Genomic DNA, 22,810 nt, shown 5'->3' with positions numbered 1-22,810 from the left:
TTTGAAGCAGCGGTCATACTCGTTGCAGTCACTAAACGGCGACACACTGGTTGGAAATATGCAGAAATCAAGCTTCTCGACACTTCAGCAGCCGACTGTGATGCAGGAACACCTTTACTGTGAGGCTGATTATTGGCATGGGTGCACTCCAGAAATGCCACCTTCTAGCCCTCTTAAATAGCCAATGTCTGCAAGTTACTGCATCTGTTCTACCATGGCCAAAATAAAGGTGACCCCCTGCCATCATTGGTATCCTGAGAGTCTTCCTATACATTGCTCCCACTATAGTGGCAGTGTTTATCGTGCTGTTCATCCTTTGATACAGGCACAGCAGTAGAAGATGCATGCAAAGTTAGTGGGCTTCCTCATAACAGGAGCATTGAAAGGACTCTGAAAATGAGCACCGACACTTGTTTGGCTGGCTGCTGTTTACTTCAGAAAGTTTTGCATAATACCTTTTCTGTGAGCTCAACTAACTGCTCTACCATTTTTGCATTTGTTTTGTCATAGCAGGGACGAGGGATGTTTCTTAGGAAGGCCATACATATCATGCAAAACCAGGTGGTGTTTTTTGGATACTGTATGGTTATACAGGCGTGCCTCGTTAATTATGGTACATTGGTCCTCCATCAAAACTGTCCATAACAAATTGGGAAGAAAAATAAAACAAACACACATTTATTCAGATATATACACTAAGATTACAGTATGCTTTTCTGCATAACAGCAAGCAGTGAATTCCAAATTATAATCTTGGAAACTTGAACATTTTCCTGGTCACAAAAATTGCACTGCAGTGCGAAATGCCTCCCAGGCCTTGAGAGACATGTCAGGATTAGCACTGGGTGTCCGATTCTGCGTTTGCTGTTGTATTCACAATAGCCCTGTAGATGACTTGTTGTTCACCACTTCCTGGGTCTACTGCATCAGCTGCAGGCATTCCTGAAGACTTGCAAGGAGGATGTCATTGATGCGCACATTCATTTGCCTGTGACCTTCCTGCAAAGAATGCGATTTCTTGGCTGATCTGTGACAACGATGGTGAGCCAATGTATAGGTGGGCTTTGTTGGCTTTGCGGAATCCTTCTAGGTTTGTGTGTGCATTTGCACCTTTTGTACTGGAGTCACAGATTCCCTGGTACACCTATCTGTTTGCATATGGTTCTCTGTTCATGACAGCACCATCTGCATGTTCCCTGAGCAAATCCCAATTCTGATGTTGCTCCACAATGACAGACACTGCACTGCTGAGTTGAGCCGTTCCCCAGTTCAGCAGTATCGATGCTAGAGTGTGTGTCAAAGCTGAGGTCAAGCGTGGGACCTGTCTAACTCCCAAAGTTTAATTTCAGTTTCATCCCTCATTGGTTGGACTAAAATTGTTCCTGCTGCTTATACCTATAAATTTAGAGCTTCGAACTGCTGTTAAGCTGAGTTCTTCTGCGCTTAACTGCAGTCATATCTCAATACCAAACATTGCTTAATTTGCAACGCAGGTTGGCGCAACAAAGGTTGAGGAAGCTTCCATTCTTTTCTTACAATGTTTAAACGTTTATGGAGATGGCCATTTGAACATTTATCTTCACATCCTGCAGCCTCAGGTGAAACTGTGGCATGAGGAGATGAAAGAAAAAATATACCCCAGTGTGCCCTTCTAAACACCTGCCCAATGACAGCAGAATCTAATATACAATGAATATTGTGCAGTGAAGTTTTTTTCCCTTCCATGTATCTTTGAACATTTTTTTTCCAGAAGTGGTTGCCCCCGTCATCCAACAAAGTACTGCAGCTTGTGCTATGCACGAAAAAACCACTGACATTATTTCGCTGTCTGATTTTCTTCAAGCTATGCGACAGCTAAGGTGCCCTGGAGACTATATCAGTGAAGCCTTCAGCAACATTGGCCAAAATGTAGTTAAGGTACTGTGCTTCTGCTAAGTGTGCATTGTTTGAGGACCTGATGCCAACATGGTGTGAACATGACATTCAAGAGCTGTCTTCACGATAGCTGTCTTGACAAGTTTACGGTGGAATGAATTGTACAGAAGCAGCCCTTTATTAAGGCACTGTCTCCTCATTGCTCATCAGAGCAACCAAACTGCCATATATATAGCCAAGAGAAAATCGGACAGTGATGCAATGTCAAAGTGGTTGTTTTCTGTGCCAGACGAGCTGCAATCGTTATGCCAGATGACTAGGCCAGCCATTTCTTGCATGAAAAGAATGTGAAAAAACAAACAAACATAATATCAGATTTGTTCAGTGCGCAGGATTCACTGTACATTGGATCCCGCTGTCTTAGGTATGGTTTCTTCAACGGCAGACTGGGGTACATTAAAATGACTGTTTTCATGAGCATTGCAAAAATGTCAAAGTCACAGAATGGTGGTTTCCTCAACTTTCGTTGCAGAGTATGCAGATGCCAACATACCTTTGACATATTGTCACGGGAAGAAGCATTTCTGATAAACCGAGAAATTGTCTGAGCAGAAATAATTCCTAGTCTGAAAAGAAAAAAATGCACGTCTACTCCTTCCGACATTTTACTGCAAAAACCTTCAGTCATGATGATGCTTATGCATTCACAGTGCCAGCACTCTTTACTGCACAAGTCTGTGCAAGAGTGCGAACAGTAAATGGCAAGCAGCAGCAGCAGTGTGTCATCCTTTCCTCTGTCTTCATTGTCTGTGTACTTAACCAAAAATAAAAATTACTAGTACTGATGCTGCGAGACCAGACCCCTTCTCAACGAACAAGACATTTCCTACAATGTACTTCGCACCAAGGCACTGCGAGTTCTCTGTTCGAAACATAAGTTAAGGAACTGGACAACTCTTCTGCACAGTGCGGATGTTAAACGAGTGATGTATTCCTTCCAGTCCTCATAAACTGGCAGTCAAACCACACTCTCAGTCACATGCAGCGCCACACTGATTTAGATGTTAGCACACACACGAAAACAGCGCGAACTTCACGAAGGACGCAGAAAGGGGGGACGAGACACATGTTAGTTTCCTGTACACTAACATAAGCGTTCCATCTGAAAATAAGGCTCTTTCTTCACTAATTGATTCATGCAGTTTGTCTATCATCGCACTTACCGAGACCTGGTTAAATGACATGGTTCCTGACAATTGCATTTTCCTCTGCGACTCCGAATTTAACATACTTCATTGTGACCGCGTAAGCCGTAGGGGTGTACTTCTTGCCATTACAAAAAAGTCACTGCTGTGCTTATTGAGGTCATGTCATGCCTCGAGCCAGTGTGGGTTCGTGTGAAATGTGACTCTACGGATGTCATTATTGGTGTTTACTACCCTTCTGACATGAACATTTAATTTTATGTGAATTCTGCAAAATGTTAAGGGAAGTTACTGTTCAATTTCCTAATTCAGGCTTACTATTGATAGGTGATTTTAACTTTCCAGCAATTAGTTGGTCCTCACTAACAGCTCCAGCTAATGATCCTGAAGCTCAGACTTTCCTCCAGTCTTGCCTTGTTTTTTTATTGCAACAACATATTTCTGAACCCACGCGTCGTTATACCACAGTTCTTGATCTTATCCTAACCAGCAAACCTTTGTTCCAATATTACGCTTTTAGAAGGCCTTACTAATTGTTCCATAATCACGGGAAATCTCAATTTCGAGCCCCACAAAAAAGCAACTCGCAACAAACAAATCAAGTGCTACAACCGAGCAAACTTCGCCAAAATAAATGCTGAGTTGACAGTTTTTTCTGAGCACTTTCTTCTCAATTTTTGAACACGTTCAGTGGAGGTCAACTGGAACCTGTTCAGTAATAAACATGCTGCTCTCATTGACAGATTCATGCACTAACACTGCGCATTGGTATAATCGGCACTTACTTCGCCTAAACAATAACAAAGAAAGCCTTTACAGACAGGCTGACAAAAACAGGCACTGAAACGCTACAAAGCATGTGATAAGAATTATCAGTTCATGACTGATTTGCTCACTAAAATGGTGTCATTACATGGCGTCAATTTTGAGAAGGAAGCATTCGAGTATTTTTTATTTACTTACACATACTGCTGTCTCTTCTGTTAGAGGCATAACAGGGATGGGTTACACAGCATTTGATTACAGCAATGTCAAAGAAATGGTATGGCAGTTCTCTTTGAAACTGATTATTCGGCAATGCACACAGAGAACCATCCAAGTTATTCCATAATTTAACATTCAGTGGACCATGATATGCCAGCGTGAGCCATTTTTGCAAGCCACCCAAGAGAAACACATTAGGTAAAAAATGGTGAGGCATAGTAGTGATATCATTGTTAAACAGTGCGGAAAGAGGGGACACATGAAATGAAGACAAGCAACACAACTGCTGAAGAAAATGGATCATTACCTACTCGCCCAAACAGAATTAGTGCTGCTATGTTCACTTTGTTTCAAGAACTGGTGAGCGGTTTCGGCAGCTTTGCCTTGTACCATTCTTTTTAGTTTTCATTTACCCACTGCAGTACATTTTTCACATTCACACTGCTCTGATGTAATAACCACCAGCCCTTCTGACATGTATGATCTTGACAAAACCCAACGAAATTTGGGTGCGCAGAAAAACCCATATACATGCGCCATAACCCATAGCAACATTTGCAAGGCAATCATGAGAGAACATGCACGCTCCATTCACTGGTGTAATGCCAGGAAACTGGTACACAAGGCACAGCAATGAAGTTTTTCCTATACAGCCACATTCCGCAAACTTTTGAGGCTGACAAAATAGAAGATAGCAGTGCAGCACAAGGTCATGACTGTGACTCAAGATTTCTGGATGATAAAATAAAAGTAAATGATAAAATAAAAGTGACCATAAGGTACCTCAACCGCTGTTTTCTCATAAATTAGTACAGTACCAAAGAAGGCCGTGTAGGCAGCTGCGCAGCACGGAGAGCTCACCTGAACTGGTTCCAACGTGTCATACTTGAACACTGCAGGATGACTTTTTGTTTACGCTTAAAAATGCACTTAGTGTTACAACTGCACAATAAACTGAAGCTGGAACGTACACGACCGCAACAAAAACACGAACAGCACGAACAGCACCAATCCAGCCACAGATATAAACAACCCGCGGCACGCAGAGAATGATGCTGATGTCGATAGGCAGGCCGTCCCAGGCAGATGGCGCTGCTGCGCCACCTACGAAATGCAATTTTTTTTGCAACTGATGCGAAATGCGCTGGAAGCATGGCTCAAAATTCGTAAGAAACGACACCACAATAGCACTATAAAAATAATGAGAGCTGACAGCAAAAATAACGAAAGAATAGATTTTACACAAAACTGCCAACCATGAAATCAAAACCGAAACTCGGCAAGCGACTTTGTTTTTTTTTTTTTGCCATTGAAACGCTGTTATTCCCGAAAGCGGCACAATTATTTTTTCTGTATGAGTCGCGTCTGCGTCACGGCAGCGGCAATTCTGCCAGGCATGAGTAATATTTCAAGCAGAACTTTAGAAGCTGTATATGTATATCGGAGGTCTAGAAATGCTGTCTCTTACTGGTTGGTGACATTTGTCGTCATCTTGCCGCGCCTCAACAGAGCTTATCAACATTGTTAGATTTTAATTTCTTTCAGGTGATTAACCAACCCACTCGCGGTTCAAACATTTTAGATTTAGCTTTCTGCAATGCGCCCGAAACGATTAACGAAGTGTTACTCCTTGACGGTTTTAGTGACCATAAGCTCATTCATCTACGACTTAATGTCCCATTAGCGTTTCAAGGTCTTACATCCAGGAAAATTCGCGATTACAGTAGAGCTAATTATAGAGATATGAATATTGCACTTAATGATTTTTTTATTCAAACGTTCTTGCCCTCATTTGCAGACAGGTCCGTCGATCAGAACTGGGTACTTTATAAGATCATGAAGATCATGATGTCCAATCTAGTTTACAAATATGTTCCCTTGGTTTCAATTTCAAACGACAAATCTAATCCATGGTTCAATAGATCTCTCCGCCGTCATCGAAACAAAGAAAAGCGTTTGTACAGAAAAGCTCGGTTGGTATATCTACATCGGATGCTTGGAAAAAATATGATTGTCTAAAATCTCACTATTCGGCCCTCCGGGCATCAAAGAAAAAATATTTTTCTCATGACCTACCCGCCCTCCTAAAATCTAATCCCAAAAAGCTCTGGCGTGTGATATCTCCCGACAGTACTAGCAACCAATTTTCATTGTACAGCGACGATCACGTGCAGCTTTCGGAGAGTGAATGTCCCCAAGCATTTAACAGATATTTTGCGTCAGTGTTCACTCGGGAAGATCATTCCAACATATACATTGTTCCTGATCGTGATTACCAATATATGGCCCCTATTACCATTACCGCTGAAGGTATCGCTCGTCTCATTGCAAATCTTAAGGTTTCCTCATCAGCTGGTGTTGACAACATAAATTCTAAAATATTGAAAAACACTGTATCAATCTCCAGTGAAATTCTATGCCTCATCTATCAGCAATCATTATCATCTGGTTTACTTCCTACAGATTGGAAAATTGCTAAGATCATTCCAGTGTTCAAAAGTGGAAACAGAAATTCACCAGAAAACTACCACCCCATTTCGCTAACCTGCATTTGCTGTGAATTACTCGAGCATGTTGTCGCTTCCCACATTTACTGCCATCTGGAACTTAATTCTTTCTTTTTTCTTAATCAGCACGGCTTCCGGAAAGGTTTTTCTTGTGACACCCAACTGCTAGAATTTACAACTGACTTGGATTTCAACATGGATGCTAACCTTCAAAGTGACTGTATCTTTTTAGATTTTGCTAAAGCCTTCGACCGTGTTGCACATTCCCGCTTGTTCTCAAAATTGTCTGCTCTGTGCCTAGATTCTTTAACCCTGTCATAGCTACAAAACTTTCTTTCATTTCGCCAGCAGTTCACTACAGTAAACAATTTCACCTCCCCACTAAGTGATGTAGAGTCTGGCGTACCCCAAGGCAGTGTTCTTGGCCCCTTATTGTTTCTAATATACATTAACGACTTGGCCACAGACATATCTTCTTCTATACGACTCTTTGCTGACGACTGCATCATTTACCGGCCCATTAATTCTATGGATGATCACCTTGCTCTCCAAACTGACCTGAACTTAATTTCAAATTGGTGTAGTAAATGGCAAATGATGCTCAACTCATCTAAATGCAAGGTTATCTCTTTCACCCGCAAGCGTACTAATTCTAATTTCTCGTACTCCATTGAAGGTACTGTAGTGTCTCGGGCATCATCTTATAAGTATTTAGGTATTCACCTCACGGATAATCTTTTATGGGCCACGCACATTCAATCCATCTGTGCCAAAGCTTCAAGATCACTTGGGTACCTGCGGCGGAACTTGCGAAACACCCCTAATAACGTTAGAAAAGTCGCTTACTTAACAATCGTGCGTCCTCAACTAGAATTTTCTTCACCTACGTGGTCTCCTTATCAAAATTACCTAATCAACATGCTTGAACCCGTACAAAATAGAGCCGCTCGTTTCATCACACAAAAGTACCACCCCCGTCCAGCATCACTAAGATCAAACTTGATATCTCCCTCGAACCATTACATATTCGCCTTTCCATCGCTCTTTTATGCTTACTTCATAAATATCGTCACAGCACCAGGCCATCTCCCTTGCCCCTCGAAGAGCCTTCACGCATTTCACACCGCCTACATAATCAGTACAGCATTAAACGCATTTACGGAAGAACCCTAGCCTTCAATTCATCTGCACTTCCACGTGCCATTATTCTTTGGAATGATCTTCCCAACTGTACCGCATCTATCGGCAACCACCAATCATTTCAAGACCAGCTGCACAAACATTTTCTTTAACGACATTGTGTCTTGTTTCAGGTTGTTCTGTGTCCTTGGTTCCCTTTTCTTCTCGTTGGTATAGTATTAAGTTTTGGTTTCTTGTGCAATTTCAACCATTAGTATATTTTTTATGGCTACTGCTTTTTCTTTCGATGCGGTGATGTATGTCTTGTAGTTACGTTTTGCCCTGTATATTTATAATTTTGTTTACTTTTTGCCTTGTATCACGCGTTGTTTTTAACTCATTGTTCCTATTTGCTTAATCTATTGTTTTTGCCCCCTTACTCAATGCCCTTCTGGGCCCTGTAAGGTATTTTGAATAAATAAATAAATAAATAAACAGGATTGATTTCGGTTCCTCAGCGTGCACTGCATCGGACAGTACATGGGCCTCTAGCATTAACGCCTCCATCGAAATACGACAGCTGCCGGGGTCGAACCCGCGTCTTTCGGGTCAGAAGCCGAACACAATAACCACAGCAGCGGCTGAATGGATGTGCTAGCATTCATGGAGGTTCACGGAATATGTGGCGAAGCTATTAATTTTGCAGTCTCAATCCCTTTTCTCAAGGCGTCGTATTGCGTTTCACAAGAATGGGTAAAGAATGCAGGCCAAGATAAGCCACGTGTACAAGAATGCAGCAGTGCCGCACCGTATATTTCGCGGACGCGACACACCACTGTTCACATTTGTACTATCGGGGACAAAAGTTTGCTGGACGAGAGTTCTTGGAAAAACGTCCATTGTAGCTCCACCTCGCTAGTCAGTCGCCTTTTGCCGCTCCTTGCGAAAAGTGACGCCCCCACTTTCTGGATTCTCGTTGTGCACCGCAAGCGCGCAGGCTACTGCGCCATTAGCGACGTGCACAGCTCGCGTCGTTATTCAGGAGTTCCTCTACATGATTGAATTCATCATTCTGCCAAACTGTTCTCATGAAATCATCTTGGGTTTGGACTTCCTATCGCGCCAAAATGCAGTCATCGATGGTGCTCGGGCTGAACTCGAGTTCTTTTTGCTCTCAGCGGTTCTTTGTCGCCCGATGCCCCTCCTGCTGCTCCTGCCAAAGCCGTCACTGCTGAAGACACTCAACTGCCTCCCTGTTCTTCTGTTCTTGTGCCCATCGCTTCTGACTTTGTTCGCGACGGCAACATACTTTTTACACCATCGCCTCTTTCTGTGCCACAAGTACATGCCCATACCTTACGCCGTCCTCACCCTGTCAGCTGGCCTTAGCGCATTGTTCATGACCAGTCTGTTTACATATGCTTCCATTGTGTGTCGCGGTGAGTGCCTTGGTACCGTCCAGATCATTGATTTCATTCTCTATTGCGATGAGACTGACACTTCACTGTCCCTCGACGTAGATGCCCTCCACACTTCGTTCGACACTTCACCTCCAGACGTTTTCCTTCCCTCCATCAACGCCTCTCTCCCTGCACCTCAACGCACTCAACTTCTCGCACTGCTTCATCACTTTCGTTCCTCCTTCAATTTACACCAACCCACTTTGACCTGCACGTTGACTGTCGCCCACCACATCGACACCAGTAACCACGCCCCTCTGCGTCAGCACCCATATTGTGTCTCCGCCAGTGAGCGCTAAGTTATTCAACAACAAGTTGACACCATGCTTCAGAGCGGCGTGATTCAGGCCTCACACAATCCCTGGGCCTCACCCGTGGTACTCGAGAAGAAGAAAGATGGCTCTATTCGCTTCTGCATTGATTACTGCCACCTGAATCACGCAAAAGGATGTTTACCCTCTTCCCCGCATTGATGATGCTCTGGACTGCTTTCAAGGAGCGGAACTTTTCTCTTCTCTCGATATATGCTCTGGCTACTGGCAGGTCACCATGGCAGCCAACGATCGCCCTAAAACTGCATTTGTGACCCCTGATGGCCTGTATGAATTTAATGTCATGCCTTTTGGCCTCTGTAATGCTCCAGCTATTTTGAGCGCATGATGGACACCATTCTGTGCGGCCTGAAGTGGAAGTAGTGCCTCCGTTATCTCGACGACATCGTGATCTTTTCGCCCGACTTTGCGACTCATCAGTCCTGGCTGAAGCACGTCTTAACCTGCCTTACGGATGCCGGCCTTCAGCTGAACTTAAAGAAGTGTCGATTTGCTGCTCGTGAACTGAAAATTTTAGGCCACGCTGTGTGTCAAAAGGGGGCGTCTGCCCCGACCCCGCCAAACTTCATGCTGTGACTGCATTTCCAAAACCTACTTGCATTAAGGAACTGCGCAGCTTCCTAGGCCTCTGTTCCTATTTTAGTCGCAACTTTGTGGCCATTGTTGCCCCTTTAACTCAGCTTCTCGGCAGCAACGTGGATTTTTTCGAGTTGGTCGCCTTCCTGTGACAACGCCTACAACACCTTGCGAAGTCTCCTCATGGCACCACCCATCTTGCATCACTTCGACCCGCAAAGCTCCAACCACACACGGTCACCAGTGGCATTGGCCTCGGGGCTGTGCTCACCCAAAGCAAGTCTGGCTTCGAACAATGTGTCATTGCTTACGCCAGTCGCACCATCATGAAAGCCGGATCCAGCTACTCCGTGACAGAAAAAGAGTGCTTGGCCATTGCCTGGGCCCTTGGCAAGTTTAGACTTTATCTCTATGGGCTTCATTTTCACGTGATCACCAACCACCATGCCCTATGTTGGCTTTCTTCGCTCCGGCGGCCTTGCTCAATGGGCTTTCCGTCTACAAGAATAAAACATACATGTCGTTTATTGGTCGGGCCGCAAGCACCAGGACACTGATGCCCTGTCCCGCTCCCGGCCGAGCTTGCCAGCCTCTCCGCCCTCCACTCCGCTGTGCCTTCACTCACCACCTGCGTCATGCCTCGTGAGCAGCGTAAAGATCAATGGATTGCCTCTCTTCTTGACTTTCTCTCCGCCCCATCTATGGCTCCAGCATCCCGCGCGTGAAAAAAATTGTAAATTGTACGGTTTAACATCCCAAAAGAACCCGCTGGCTACAAGGGTCGTCTTAGTGGAGGGCTCCGGATTAATTTAAAGCATCTAAAGAAGACTGAAGAGACGTACACTTAATGCAATGCGACCATGCTGCCTCGAGAACTTTTGCATAGGCTGTCAGAAGCAAAAGGCCAAGGGCTATCACCAACTATTTCCTGCACAGTGTCTCATGGTGTCAGAAGCTTCACACCATTTAGATAAAGAGAGCTAATTGATCAACAACTCAGAGCGAGACTAACACCGTTCTTGCTTTGGGTTGCTGATCAATTCGGCCTCACCATGGCATCTGCTAGGCACCCTGGTTAGCTTAAATGTAGAGTGACTGCCCAGGCAGGCAGTGGTCCCTGGCTCTATCGCCAGACTAAGACGGATTTCCCTTCAGCTGCAAAGGTTCTGAGAAAGCTGTTTAGCTTTGCTCTACAACCGTATAATTGCGATCAAGTACAAACTCATGAGTAATTACTGCCTAATTGAAATGTACTTCACCTTGGGTGTTTCCCTTAATGGACTACATTTTGAATGTGCACTCCAAGGGCATCTTCCATTCCCCAACATTCTCCTTGCCCCAAAACAGATAGCGATCTGAAACTCAAAACAAAACAAGAGGCTCCATGCTGACACTGTCAACAGGAATTTTCTATTCAGTCTTTGAGAATATATTCATCCTGTTGTAACGATACTTTTGATACAGCATTGTGTACACAGACTTAGGACACAAATCAATCACACTCTCACTTTACAGTTCTTCCATTCAGTGACTCTCACGATGAATGTTCATGTTTACTGTTTGGTTATGGGAGGGTTTCTGCTGTAGTGCTGGCTGCATTATCTACCCCTTTCCAATTTCCTATTTTTCTTTTGCCAAGGCTGTGAAGTCTGACTGCACCTGTTTCAATTAATAGGTACATTTAGCAGGCTAGTAGCTGCAGTCCACAGAGTGTTCGAAGTTACTTTCTTTGCAATGGAATAAAATGTAGCAGGAAGCTTTAAGATACCTGGATTCTTATGCTGCAAACCTGTTGGACCTAACATGGGCCTTCTGGCAGTTTCTAGGGGTCATCTTTCTGCATTTATGGAGTACACAGAAACTTAGGATAGATAATGCTTTGTGCAACATGCATGGAAGCAACTTCACATTTTTTCTGCTGTGGCTGCAATCCTAGCAGGATGACCTAGAGGATTAACTAACACATGCTGACATTTGAGTTTAGGTTCCCTCTTGGGCTTTCTAGAAAGTATATGCTTGCTGCACCAATCAACCATAATCTGATCTTGGGCCTCAAGATCACCTTGTAAGCATTCCCATCGAGCAACTCTGTCAGAACAGCCATTGGTAAAGCAGCCCAGTCAGTGTTTTTGCCCTTGTGTGTTAAAACGCTTCAGTAAGTTTCCTCTTTGAGACAGTTCTGTGCATTTGTGAAAGGCAGGCTTGATTCTGCATTTTTAACTAAAACATACATATACATACATACATACATACATACATCTTTATTAACTCTCACAAGGTTACATTAGTAACAGAGGAGAGAGGACGCAAGGCAAAAGGCTGCATTGGTGCAGCTTGAGGGCCACCCTGCGCCCTCTGCCGGCGGTATCGCCTGGCAGCTAATCACAACAGCAGTGGAAGAGCGCACTCACAAGCACAAAAGAAAATACAGCCACAAAATATATACATTAACATTTGCATGATGTTATGCCTCTATTATCACTCGACATTATTTGACAAAAGAAACTGCTCAAAATATTTATGTACAGGAAACGCATTTATAATCAACCGAGATACAAATCAAGTAGAAAGAAGATACACAAAGCTATATATATATGTTCTAATCATGACGTCAAAAATTATGCACATTGAAACAAAGGAATAAGTGTTATTAATTTATGCCGTGAAGTCTTTTCAAGTATGATGTTGTTCTTGTGCACAATATTGAGGTAATGTGGTAGACTGTATGTCGGTGACTGCTTACCGTATGTAGTGCGGCAGAAAGGTACGGACCATAACATTTTGTTCCGTGTGTTATAAGATGGAATCGAACGAATGAGGTTGAAACTTGATAAGAGGAAATCATTCATAGTTGAAACAGCATTTTTATACATAGAGATTAACTTGAATGGGAATAACTCAGAGATTTTCATTATACTGAACCTTACAAAGTAGGAACCCGTATGAGTACACCACAGCACATTAGCTATTAATCTAATTGCTCGTTTTTGCGCCATTAGAATTTTCATTTGCTTTTGCTTGGTTGTTGTCCCCCAGACCATGAGACAATAAGTTATATGTAGTAATATTAATGCATTGTAAATTAATACTTTAACTCTAGGCGGAAGTGTATGCCTCTGGCGGCATAGGATGCCATTAATCTTGTTTATTTTAGCGCAGATATTCTCAGTATGTTTATCCCAATTAAGTGATTCGGTCCAAACAACACCAAGACATTTCACAGCTGGCACGACATCAATTTTTTTGTTTGCTAACCAAAGGTCAAAATTTGCACGCACCATTCTGTTTTTAGCTCAGAATGTTATTGCTTTGGTCTTCGTGATGTTTACCCTTAGGTAGTTCTTAAAGGACCCCTGACGCAAGAATTCTAAGAACTTATTGACGTGTTCTAGCAGGTCTGTTTCTGTGTTACCTGAAGAAAGCATTTTGAGGTCGTCTGCATACGCTATTATGTTGAGAGGAAGGGGAGCACGAAATATATCATTAATGTAAATATTAAATAATAGGGGGCCCAGAATGCTGCCTTGTGGTACACCAGAGAGGATAGCTTGCAAGGTTGATTTGTTTACGATATTTCAGATATGATTCAATTAAAGATAAGCTGTTACCTCTAATTCCATAGTTATTGAGTTTATGTACCAGTAAAGCATGATTAAGCAGGTCAAATGCTTTGGAAAAATCAACAAATATTCCTAGTACAAGGAGCTTTTCCTCAAACGCATTTATTATTATTTCTTTTTGCTTAATTAGTGCTGTTTCCGTGGACCTTTGTTTTCTGAAATCAAACTGACTGTCTGATAGAACTGAATGTTTGGCTAGAAAAGTATTGATTCTCACATAAATAATCTTTTCCAGACCTTTGGATAATATCGGAAGAATGGAAATAGGCCTGTAGTTAGCCATATCTGAGGTAGCACCACCTTTGTGAATGACAGCCACTTTTGCTACCTGCATTTCTTTTGGAAACACACCAGATTCTATAGCTAGATTATAGATATGCATTAGTATTGGAGCTAGTATGTTAACTACAAATTTGAAGGGTTTGATCTGAAAGCCATCTTTATCTTCAGCTCTGCTATTTCTTAGATTTCTAAACACTGTCACTGTTTCACCTTCATCAGTGGGATACATGAACAGGGATTCAGGAATGCATGGTGTATTATACGCGTAACCCACAGGTGTGTCAGAGGGACAGCATAATGTTTTGGTTATGTTAACAAAGTAATTATTACATTCATTACACAGTTCCTCCTCACCTCTTGGTATACCATCTTTCACTATTGTCGTAATAGTTGTTTTTGAGGTGCGATTTAGTAATTTGTTCAGTTGGTTCCACTGGTTGTGAACACTTCTATTGGACCCCACTGAAAACGCATTACTAAAATAGCTTAGCTTAGCAGTTCGCAATTCTCTATTCAGCTGGTTTCGGTATTTCTTATATTTCTCAAGCTTGGAAGGCTCCCGTGATTTCATGAATTGCGCAAACATTTTCTCTTTGGTCCTTATTTTGTGCAGCAGTTCTTGCGTAACCCACGGCTTCTTTGGATTGCGTTTGCGCGGATGGACTAGTGGAAAACATTTATCATAGACAGTTTTAACTTTGAACAAAAAAGCATTATATGCGTCATTCACGTCTTTTAAAGACAGCACATCGTCCCAACTAGTTTCATATAACATCGAACGAAAACGGACAAGTGTGCTGCATGCAGAGCTGCTACAACTAACATATCCAAATTTTCTTTTTTTTCCCCGCACCATTACCGAGTGGAATCAGCTACCACCATCATCATTGAATTGCTTTTGTTTCATGACTTGACTTGTACAAATTTGTTTTGTGCTTATTGTGCCCCTCCTGTCAGGGCCCTTCACTGGAACTGCAGTATGCTCTAAATAAATAAATAAATAAATTGCAGAGAAAGTGTTTCAAATATGCAATGCTTCTGTCCTGGCACGAGTTTATTCTCTAGGCAAGCTTGAGATAAACTACGGTTCAGTGCTGACCTAGGAACCCTTATGCAAAGTTAGTAGTAAGTGTACCAAAAGTACAGGGCATTTAATTCCGCGGAGTAATTGGAATACGTGAGAGATATTGGTGAGGACAACAGCCCTATACCTGGCTTGAAAAATGATGATATTTCGTTTTTATTCATTATTCATTTTGTTCATTTATGTTTTATTAATTTGTGTCTGGAACTCACTACTAACAATCATCAAATCATCGAGTACAGAAGCATCATTCCATAAAAACTTGAAAGTGTGTACTTTTTAAATACCTTCATTTGCCATGCCAATGAACCCTGTGTTTATTGTGTACGGCTTTTATTGCTTGAGTGCTTTTATATAGTATTGTGTTCTCTTTTTGTGGTGCTCCTTAATACGTTTGTAAAATTGAGCATGCTTAATAAAATGTTTTGTTATGATTGTTTATTCCCACTGCACCTTTTTCCGGTATGCAGTTGCTATCTACCATATTTTATCATGCGTCATATACGAGGTGCCCCAGCTAAAAGTATCCAAGCTTTTAAAAAACACAGAATGTCCTAGCTGCGTGAGACCAACTGAGGGTAGTTCAGAGTCATGTGACCTAGTCATACCTCGGCACCATGGGGGGTGTCTCAATAACATTCGCACTCACAGCCACTCACCCTCACATCCACTCACTCGTACTCACACTCATGTGCACTCACACTCGTAACCAATCACTCGCATTCACACTCATGTCAACTCACACTCGTAACCACTCGCATTCTCAACCACTCACTCACACTCGTACTCATGTCTACTCACGCTCTTAACCACTCGCACTCACGACTTACTCTCACACTCATGACCACTTGCATTCACAACGATCACTCACTAGCAATCACAACTTCTCACTCACACTCACGTCCACTCATTCGCACTCACACCCATCACCACCCACACTCACTCGCACTCGCATCCACTCACACGCACGACCACTCACTCACATGTGAGCTGATATGAGTGCACTCAAGAGTGAGTGTGCCGACCTATGGATCTAGTCTGCAGTTTTTTTTTTGTGCTTCAAAGTTAATTAATTAGTTCAGCATAATTAGCTAACTTTTTCATTATTGAATTGAGGAACAAAGTGTCAATGTAGAAGTTGTAAATTGTCTAAAAAAATCGCTAGCAGCGCTGTTTCCATCAAGGTACGATTTACACCAAAAGAGTACTCATTACGCATTGGAGAAAAGGAGCAAGCACATATGCCAAGCATGGAAAGCTGGTCTCTAGATGAGAGACGCTTGCACTTTCAGATCATCTATGCTTAGGAACTACCAACAAAATCACAGAAAATATGTGGCTGCCACATCCATCTCAGATTACACACAGAGCAGTGGGTGCAATATTACTAACGCCTACTGTTTGCACTCGGAACCGTTTAACACTAGTACTTTGTGTGGACGTATCATCATTCCTGTGTCCAATATAAGATAAGACAACAGGTATATGCCATCATGAAACTGTTTGCAACAATGTCTAAAGGAAATGATCTTACAGCCCAATGCACTCTTCTAGGTTACCTGACTCCAGCTCCCTTATTTCAGTTTTGCGACAACGTCATCCGTAACTGCAGCTTTCATGAGAGGTGTGAGATAGATATGAGTTTGACGATTCAGCAATTTGAAAAAATTGTGCCACAACCTAAGACGAAGAATGGGCACAATGAGTACGGGCTGTCACGACCATTTTTGCAGTAAACCACGAAAATATACGCTCAAAACCTACATCATACAAAAACCACTCCGCCGTGGACTTTACACGAAACCCGCTAAGAGAAAAGACTCAAAAAAGCGACAGTTACACAGTCAAATCACCGACAATCAAAACAAGTGCCACCAATGCTGGCTTGAAAGGCCAGGAATCTCACTCTACCGCTGAACCACTCACCGATAATTTTCGCACATATGCAGGCCAGGCAAACGTTGCTACAATACACTTGGGCCAGGAAAGACGCGGCGCTGCATTTCTGCATTCACTAGAGAGCCTACACGTAAAAAGACGGTGGCGCGCAACATGTAGGCTCCCTAGCATTCACCCAGCGGGGCGTCTGTTTGGGCGTCATGGCAACAGCAGACAACACCTTGGCAACATTGCATTTGTCGGGAACGGGCGTGAGCAACACTGAACTTGGCTGCAGCGTCTGTTTTGGCAACATTGCACTTGTCGGGAACGGGCGTGGCCAACATTGGGCTTGTCTGTAGCGGCTAGCAAACGGAAACACGCGTCCGGGTCTCCTGGAGAAGGAGAACTTGAGGTAGGGAGGGGCGGGTGAGTAGATACTGGTGGATGGGGGTCTTATTGTGGCAAAGATTTCGGCAGTTCCACTGCACAATCTCGAGGTCCTCGCCAAACGCCATTATGATAGTGGAGAGGAACGCGATGGTACGCGTTCCTTCTTTTTTGCCGGGGGCAGTGACTCATGGACGGATTGGAGCATAGATGCGAAGGATTCCAATTGCTTTGATTGTTCTTGCAGGGTGGTAAGGATCTGGAGAACCGAAGTTTCCAGCTGAACCAAGCGAGTGTGATGTGCCTGTGTTGTGGTTTCTACAAGGTCAGCCAAAGGGGCGACCTGGGCGCTGGAGGAAGGAGTGGTGAACGTGGCAAGGTGCTCATTTAGCTTGCTAAGCTGGGAGGTAAGAGAGGAGGTGGTTGTCTGGAGGGTTTGAGTCAAGGCATGTATCTGCTGTTGTAGATCGTGGGAAATGCGCTGCTGCTCTCGCTGCTGGCGTTCCAGCATTGCGAGCCGGAGGTCGAAGGAGCGGCTCTCGTCAGTCAAGGATGGAGAGGGTGGTGTAGTGGAAGAGAGGGACGCTGGCACCGAGGATCCTTTAACTATGGCGGCGTAGGAGCCTGGTGGTGACGTGATCGGAGATGATGAAGATTCATGATTAGAGGAGGAGGAGGAAGGGGTGGTGGGTTGAGTGGCCCGGCGCAAAGCTAGGCGTCGGAGATATGCAGCTTTAGCACACTCGCGTTGCTTAGCAAGGATGAAGGGGCAAGTGGGGTCGAGGGAGGGGTGGGTGTTCACCTGGCAATGAACGCACCAGGGCTGGGCACACACATGAGCGGAAGGGTCAGCGGGTAGAGGAGCAGCACAGCGACGGCACTTGGCCGGAACGCTGTGCTGGGGGCATTGATGGGCGCGGTGGCCTAGAGTGAGACAACGGGTGCAGGTGGGAGGCTTAGGTTTATGAGGACGGCACCGGAAGGCAACGCGTTTGAAATAAACAAAGTGGGGGATGACGGTACCAGCGAACGTTATGAGCACTGATTGAGTGGATCCCATCATGCGAGCAGCGAGAATATCTGTTTTGAAAGATTCCAGGTCATGCATGAGCTCATCAGGAGTGAAGTGGCCACCGACGTTGTGGATGACGCCAAGGCATGAAATGGGAGGATGGGGGGAATAAGTTTTCATGGTGACAGGCTTACCATGAAGCTGAAGATGCGTGACAGAGAGTAGGAGGTGGGCGGTGAGAGGAGAATGAGTCTTTAGAAACACAAGGCTTTGGGCTGGCCTGGCCTGAAGGGTGATGTCGGCATTGGTATTCAAGGAAAGTTGTGCAGCGGAGGCGACTGCCGCGAGTACGTCGTAGAGAGGTAGCTTTGGGGTGAGGGTTCCAGGGGGAAGCTGGATGGCAACTGTGATGAGCTCGGCGCGGGGTTGGGGTGCGGTGCCAGGCTTACGGTTGGCACCGATGGTGGTCCAGCCAATTTCCTGGGAAGGAGTGTCGTCTGCCGGGGACGTCGTAAGGTCCATGTCTGAGTCCTCAGCCGGAGTCTCAGTGTGCGACGCGCGTGCCGGGCTGGAGGTCTTGGCGTCAGTGGGACCTTTGGCTGGAGTAGGTGCAACGGCTCCAGCGGCGGCGACGAACGCAGCCGGCTGCAACGCGTCTATGGCCCCGAAGCTCTTGGCGTCCCTTATAGCGTGGAGTTGGCTAGGTGTGGACGCTGCGCCGACGACGAACGCTGCCGGCTGCGCCGCGGCCGTCGATCCGGTGCTTCCAGCGTCGCTCAAGGCGTGCAGTGCGGCAGGAATGTGCTCGGTAGCGTGGGCGGCGTTTAACGTACCCGTTTGAGAGACAGCTGTCGACGTGGTTGGAACAGGCCCCGCGGTGGCGGCATCGGTGGGTCTGGGCTGCAGGGGCTTAGTCAGACGCTGCATTGCGGCGGTGCAGGTGCGGCGCGTTAGGTTTAGCGAGGCGCCGCGCCGCTTCACAGTTTTGGAGACGCTTGGAGGGCCAGTTCGGCAGCGGGCCGTGATGCCGATGGTTTCCACGTGCTTCGGGAGCCTTCCTGAAGCGATGGAGTGTAAATCCAGGGGCGGGCGAGGCCCTGGACCAGGCCAGGGGCAGGTTAAAGCAGAGCGCGGTAGGCAGCCAGCTAACCAGGGTGGCGCCACCTAGCGGAATCCCTTAAACTTATCACTTGCTATATTACAGACCAGGTGTTCCGCATGGCAAATGACTATTCACACCAAACTTATCACTTGCTATATTACAGACCTGGTGTTCCGCATGGCAAATGACTATTCACACCAAAAAAACTGCTGCAACGACTGTAACTCGAAAGAAAGAACCGCTAACCTTTAAATACCAAATCGGCAACCATTATCTAACAGCAGTGTCAAGTTTTAAGTATCTGGGAATCATAATCATAATCACACCTCACCTCAGTTGGAACCAGCACATAGACTATATTAAAAGTAAAGCAATGCAACGACTGAGATATATCTATGAAGAACCCTCGGGAAGTCACCGCCTGAAATAAAGTTACCAGCATACAAAACAGATTTTAGACTGATTTTGAAATACGCAGCCACCCTATCACAACTACGAACACAATGAAACGAGAAAACGTTCAGCCCGAATCCGCGAGGTTCATTTACAACTCCCATAGTCGGCGCTTCTCCCCCACCTGTCTCTTACAGACTGCTAACTTGGAAACACTGGAATCACCTCGGCACAGTGAAAGATTAAAGTTTTATTATTTACTGTACAACGACAAAACACGAATAGACGAAAATCAATACATTCAAGCGCTTACGACCCGTTCACTCCACAGCAAAAAGGTTAAGGGTTTCACGTGTAAAACCATTATGTTCAAGGACTCTTTTTTTCCCCAAGACGACACGTATCTGGAATGCACTGGATGCCCGAACTGTTGAATGCTCCACTCTTGATGCGTTTACAGGCGCACTCCTCAATAAAAAAGAAACTTTAATCTGCTCTAAGCCTATTTTTGTGCCGCGTATTCACCTTTTACACCACTGACACACTTTTCCCCGTCGCAATCGAACTCGGTACAAAAAGCCGTGCGAATTTTGTCGCGGTCGACCATCTGTAATCTTGAACTGCGCTTTCCTGTCATATGCACATCTTCTCATGCCCAAGACCTTGCCTAAGGTTGGTTGCAGCTGCAAAATAAATAAATGAATAAATATTTAAATATCTTAACCCTTTATGAGTTGACCCTTTTATAGTTAAGAATTCTGAAGGAATTATAGAATTTGTACGCGCGCGCTGTGGTGGCAGTTGTTGTGCTTTCTGAGTGGACATTAAGGAACGTTACTACTCACCTATGCGGCAGAAACGGGGAGGCTAACAAAGAGGGTTAAGCTGAAGTTAAGGACAACGCAGCGAGATATGGAAAGAAAAATGATAGGTGTAACGTTAAGAGGTCGGAAGCGGGCAGAGTGGGTGGGAGAACAAATGCGCGTTAATGATATTCTAGTTGAAATCAAGAGGAAGAAGTGGGCTTGGGCAGGGCATGTAATGCGAAGGCAAGATAACCGCTGGTCCTTAAGGGTAACAGAGTAGATTCGAAGAGCAGGCAAGCGTGGCAAGGGACGCCAGAAAGTGAGGTGGGCGGATAAGATTAAGTAATTTGCGGGAATACGGTGGCCGCCACTGGCGAAGGACAGGGTTAATTGGAGAGACAAGGGAAAGGCCTTTGCCCTGCAGTGGGCGTAGTCAGGCTGATGATGATGATGACTGCTCGTTGCCGAATGACAAACAACTATACTGTGTAGAGGAGTGCATTTGATGAGTTCGGGTGAGCTGCTTTCCACAACGTGGCTGGCATTTCAGCGAGCAGCTTTGTAGAACTTTAAGCCATGCACTTACGCTCAACTCTCATCAACTGGAATCGAAAACCCTACCTTCAGAAGGAAGGTATATGCATCGGGTCATGCATAGCACCAATTTTAAATAACCTATGTCTGTTTAAATTGGACTAGGCTGTTGTCAGTCGCCTAGATGGCCTGGACGTAATCAAAATCTTTAAATTTGTTGATGGTTTTTAATCCTTCGTAATCCTGACTCCGGCTCACTAGAGTCGAATGCACATGACATTCTAACAATTATGCCTGTTTGTTTTAACTGACTAGTGTTAACAAGTTTTGATCCACTAGTTTTAACCTGAGTTTGAACAAGCCCATACATAACTCTATCCGCTAAAGTTTTTTTCAAGTATTTTTACGTAAGGCTCTTCTAGACCCCAATTCCGTCACGCCTGCATGGCTGCTGAGGTTTCAACTTAGTCCTATGCTTTCTGGTAATCTAAAACGGCTATATATAGGCGTAGGTTATATTCCGCTCATTTCTCTATCACCTGATATGGTCTATTTCCACTATCTTTTACTCGAGTATCTTTTGCCTGCCTCATTCGATTGTTTGAAGTAAGCTGATCGGTCTGTAATTTTTCTAGTCCTTGACATCTCCGTTCTTATAACGTTAGCATTCTTCCAAGCGTATGATACGCCCGAGGTCACAAGGCATTGCGTATACAGGGTGGCCAGCTTTCCTAGCGCAAAATGCCCTCTGTCCTTCAAGAGATCTGCTGTTAGCTGATCCTCGCCAGCTGATTTCCACCTATGCATTGCTCCTAAATATTCCTTTGATTCGTGTTTCGTCACTTGCGTGTTGTCCGAGACCTCTGCGCTGCTGCCTCTCATTAACGTCCTGATTAAATTGTACGCACTTCACCCCAGCCTTACTGGCCGCTGGAGATTGGTGGTTGTCCTCAGTTTTGTCCAGCTTTTCAGTGTTATGCAGCGGGTTAACACAGGGCAGAAGAAAGAAAGAACACGCAACAGGAGTGCTTACTCACAACAGTTTTATTATTCGGGTAAAATACCCTGATATGCTTTACCTTCCTGGAAAGAACAACTAAACCCAATTGTAAAAAAATCACACAGAATAGTGAAAAACACACATCGCATCGGCTTGTTGCAAGCGCGCATGAAAGATATCGTTTCCGGGCTCATAGGCGACCGCCTTATCACTGGGTGCCGTCGTTGCTTTGCATCACTTATACAAACGTGTATGTCACTGTGAATATGGAAGGCTTCAGAAATTTCACGTGTTTGCTGGGCTTTATGTTCGGAGGAATGCATGTGTCATTTTTGAAGCGACAGCTTCACTATGCCAGCCACTTCCCCTCGTCGAGCGTGGTCGCACCTCGGCCGTATGCCCGCGGCTGCAGCTGTGCGCCGAAGCCGCAAGAGCCGTTGCCTAGCAACCGCCGCACCTGCGCTTCGCTAAAGTCGCTGGAACTAATAGTTCCAGTGACTTTAGCGCTTCGCCGCTCCGCCGCGCCATCTGGTATGATGTCACCTAACTGTTGCGTTCGCCATCGGCAAGAGCGTTAGGTGCTACGCTATCCGGTATGACGTCACCTAGCCGCCCGGCGCCGCCGCGGTGGCTCAGTGGTTATGGTGCTCG

At 44.8% G+C, this 22,810-nt stretch overlaps 1 long non-coding RNA gene across 2 annotated transcripts; it reads right to left on the bottom strand.

Annotated features, from left to right (window-relative positions):
* Nucleotides 1-662: 662 nt before the first annotated feature.
* Nucleotides 663-17,308, bottom strand: LOC149367442 (uncharacterized). 2 transcript variants are annotated; one of them, XR_016284864.1, is made up of 4 exons: nucleotides 16,971-17,308; nucleotides 4,926-5,168; nucleotides 2,429-2,501; nucleotides 663-999 (listed from the first exon to the last, which is right to left on the bottom strand). It is a non-coding gene; the product is annotated as an uncharacterized LOC149367442 (long non-coding RNA). The 2 variants fall into 2 exon arrangements; XR_016284863.1 differs by lacking the exon at nucleotides 16,971-17,308 and having other exon boundaries at nucleotides 4,926-9,810.
* Nucleotides 17,309-22,810: the final 5,502 nt, after the last annotated feature.

Source organism: Amblyomma mixtum, chromosome 1 (assembly GCF_055824585.1).
Source record: "Amblyomma mixtum isolate Tamu chromosome 1, ASM5582458v1, whole genome shotgun sequence".
In the NCBI taxonomy this organism is placed as follows: Eukaryota; Metazoa; Arthropoda; class Arachnida; order Ixodida; family Ixodidae; genus Amblyomma; species Amblyomma mixtum.
Note: the sequence above shows the minus strand (reverse complement) of the source record. Positions and strands in the feature narration are given on the sequence as shown.